The sequence below is a fragment of the Mus caroli genome, chromosome 3 (genome assembly GCF_900094665.2).
Source record: "Mus caroli chromosome 3, CAROLI_EIJ_v1.1, whole genome shotgun sequence".
Classification (NCBI taxonomy): Eukaryota; Metazoa; Chordata; class Mammalia; order Rodentia; family Muridae; genus Mus; species Mus caroli.
In genome coordinates, this window is record NC_034572.1 from 96,814,311 (window position 1) to 96,818,120 (window position 3,810).

General features: G+C 44.8%; 1 long non-coding RNA gene across 1 annotated transcript in view; it reads right to left on the bottom strand.

Annotated features, from left to right (window-relative positions):
• Positions 1-1,308: 1,308 nt before the first annotated feature.
• LOC110291029 overlaps positions 1,309-3,810 on the bottom strand; it is a 17,776-nt gene continuing 15,274 nt past the window's right edge. Inside the window, exon 4 of the long non-coding RNA XR_002377525.2 lies at positions 1,309-1,525. This is a non-coding gene — a long non-coding RNA (uncharacterized LOC110291029). The remainder of the gene's footprint in view (positions 1,526-3,810) is intronic.

Below are 3,810 nucleotides of genomic sequence, written 5' to 3' on the forward strand. Positions count from 1 at the left end.
GATCACAGCCCACGGGTTGAGGACTGCTGCTCTAGAAATGTGGGCAATGATTGTTGTTGTTTACGAGCTATCTGGATCATGGTTCTTTAATGACCTTCAGTGCCATTAAAGAGCCTTAATGGAGACAGAGCCTAGGAATGGACTGAGAATAGAGAATTGGAGAGAGCTTGTTTGGGGTTCTTTGGCTATAAGTAACAAAAACAGAGCCTGGCTGTCTTCAATATAAAGCTAGCATATTGGAAGAAGACAGCTCACTTCAGAGAGAAGGACTGGAGAAGAGCAGAGGGCAGAGGCTGTGCCATAGCCTCAGACAGCCAGGAATGATCCACTCTTGACAGAATGAATGGCACTCCAGTCCTCAGTCACTCCTCTCCAAATTCCAGTTCTCGGGGGCAGACCTGAAGGCACAGAGCGAGCTTGCCTTGCCAGCCCACTTCACTGTGGCCAGACAACACCGTTAGCCTGACCCTGACGGGTTCTCAGTAAAACAGCTTCCAAGAGCGAAAGTCACAAAGAAGCTAGGTGACAGTTCCAAAGACCAGTTCTAGAGAAAAACGAATCCCTCAGGAGCTTGTGGTGTGGCTCTGAGGTACAACACTTACTGCTAGCATGCTGATCACTTTGACTTCCAACATCAGCACCTCAATGGAAAAAAGCAAAAACAAACAAACAAACAAACAAACAAAAAAAACCGCCATCAATGTCTACTGCAGATTCTAAAGAAAAGGCTGTAGGGTCGTTAGATTCAGACTAGAGGGTCCAAAGGTCTTACCAACTAAACAACCTCTTTCTAGCAGCAACTTGCCAAGGGGACAAGCCATCTGGAAGTTTGGGAGAAAAACAGAGAAAGAAGCTTCCAGGTGGCGCCTTAAATGAGGTCACACATCATAAAAGCGCCTCCCTAGGCTCTGTTCTCTGACTCATCAGTAACTTTCAAAGAGAGAGAAACCACCATGAAATACACAAGCCACCAGATACAGTAAGAAACAGCAAGAGGAACTGAATAGAAAGCCCACTATGTCACCAAAACTACAGGTAGGCCTATTCATCCAAGGAGGAAGGCTGCCCCAGGAGTGCTTTTAGTGAGAACGAAGGTGTCTCTTCTGGCTATAGATGAGATTCTGGGTGTGCAGGAAAGACAACATGCCAGGGAAACCCAATTGTGGGGTCTACAAATGAGCCCAGAGGAAAGAAGTACCCAAGATGAGCCAGAACCACGTCTCTGCAGGAGATCTATCTGCTGGAATGGAATAGCAATTTCCTTCCTGAATTGGCAAGCTTTGCCCAAAATTTGCTAATTCAACATGTAGTTTTCACAAGAAGAACATTTTAATGCAGATTGCAATGTCTTAAGAAATCCACAATGCTTCAAAGAAAGTAGACAAGTTTTGAAGGAAAAACATGCTGAGGAGCTGGGCATCAGGGTGAAACAGGCATCTCCATGTGCTTCCGGGCTGGTGCCTTCATCCCCCAGAGCACAGCTCGAGTATCGTTCTGCAGGTTTGGGGCCTCAGCTTAACAGTTCCTGAAAAAAAAAATGCCCTATTCATTTTCATGGAGACTTCCTTCACTGCATTTAAATGAAAACTTTTTGGTACAGTAAGAATGTCTGACTCTAAAGATAGATGAGACTGTGATATGTAATGCGTCAAATACTCAAATCATCAATGCCAGAATCAAGAACTGTCTGTTTTTTCAGAACACATGTCATTTACAAATATGTCACTCCCATGTGAAACACGCTGATGAATTTAAATGAGAACCAAGCAAGTGTGGGCTGAGAGATGGTTCCGTGGGTAAGAGTATGCTGGGCAGACCCAAGTTCAAGTCTCCAGAACTCATGTAAAAACCGGGGCATCCACAACCATGTCTGTAACTCCCGAGCCATTGGTCAGGGAGAGAAAGACAGGAAGACCATGCAGGTTTGCTGGCTGGCAGTGTAGCTCCAAATTCAGCGAGAGACCCTGACTCAAAGGAACCACGCGGAGTGTGACTAAGCAGGGCTCCTGACATCTTCTTTGTCTCTGCATGTGTATGGGCATGTGAGTGCATGGACCTGTGCATATGTGTGTGTGTGCATAGTCACACACACACACACACACACACACACTCATGCACAAGGTTAAAGAAAGAAGAACTGAGTGTATGCTAAGAACATGAAGGAAAGTCTGTACAGACCCTCTTAAAGTGAACCCCCTCCCCATGGAACGGTAACACCCATGCTGCTGACGACTTCCGTCATATCCGGTGCCATCTCTATGATTGTCTCCTGAATATTGATTGACTCAGTTATTTTCTTTCAATTTTCTCCATCAAAAGCAATATTATCATTATTCTTCAAATATATCCCATGTACATTGCCATAAACAGCTAAGAAACCATAACTTGATCTCCATGTATAAACAAATCTTGCTGTCTGCATTCATGTCTGCAGGGTGAGGTTCCAGGACCCCAAGGTATAGAAATCTGCTGATGTGGGTCTGTGAAGATGACCCAGTGGCTAAGAGGACAAGGGTTCAATTCCCAGTACCCCCATGGCAGCTCAAAATCATCTGAAACTCTAGGTCCAGGGGCTCCAGCTCCCTCTCCTAGTGTCTGAGGGCACCAGACATACATGTGGTACATTCATACATGTAGGCAAAGCATTCATTAACTTAAAATAGAAAATACATCTTTTAGAAAAGAAATAAATCTGCAGGTGTTTAATAAAATAGCATAGTATTTGCATATAGCCATATGTTTGAAATCACTCTGATTCTGTATAATACCTAACGCACATCCATGCTATGTAGCCTAACGCATGTCCATGCTATGTAACCTAACGACGCACATCCATGCTATGTAGCCTAACGCACGTCCATGTTATGTAGCCTAACGCACGTCCATGCTATGTAACTCTTTAGAGAATGACAAGAAAACATCTTTACTTATTAGATGCAGATGCTACTTTTCCCCAACACACTTGATTCCCAGTTGGTTGAATTTACAGACCAGAAGCCTGTCTGTTCCCTCTGTGGCCAGTGATGTGGGACTGTGGTCCATGGCCCCCACAGGCCTGCCACATTCTATCCCTGCAGGTGGGTGGAGGCAGCCTTCCCCTTAAACATGGCTACCACATCATAAAACTGGAGGAAAGCCTGAGTAGAAGTTGCCAGTATTTTCATACTGCACTTGAGGTCCCTGATCTGTTCAGCCCGTTACCTCTTGCAATGTTCTCTGTGCCTTACACTAGCCCTAGAATGAGGCCTTCCCTCCGCATGCCGAGAAAACACGACTGGCCCTAGGTATGGGGGCCACCCTGTAACTGGGAGAAGGCTAAGACACCTCACATCTCAGCACATTTGGTAACTCTCGTCAGGCATCTGTTTCTTGAGTTTCTGGGCTAGCCTTGTGTATCATTTTCCTTAAGTCTCTGGGCTAACCTTGAGACTGAGATGTTCTCACAAGCAACAGTTTTTTTTTTTTTTTCTCTGTCTTTGCCTTTTTTTTTAACATATTTTTTATTTACTTTTTTTAAAATTAGGTATTTTCCTCATTTACATTTCCAATACTATCCAAAAAGTCCCCAATACACTCCTCCCCCACTCCCCTACCCACCCATTCCCACTTTTTGGCTCTGATGTTCCCCTGTACTGGGGCATATAAAGTTTGCAAGTNCAATGGGCCTCTCTTTCCAGAGATGGCCGACTAGGCCATCTTTCAATACATATGCAGCTAAAGTCAAGAACTCTGGGGTACTGGTTAGTTCATCATGTTGTTCCACCGATAGGGTTGCAGATCCCTTTAGCTCCTTGGGTACTTTCTCTAGCT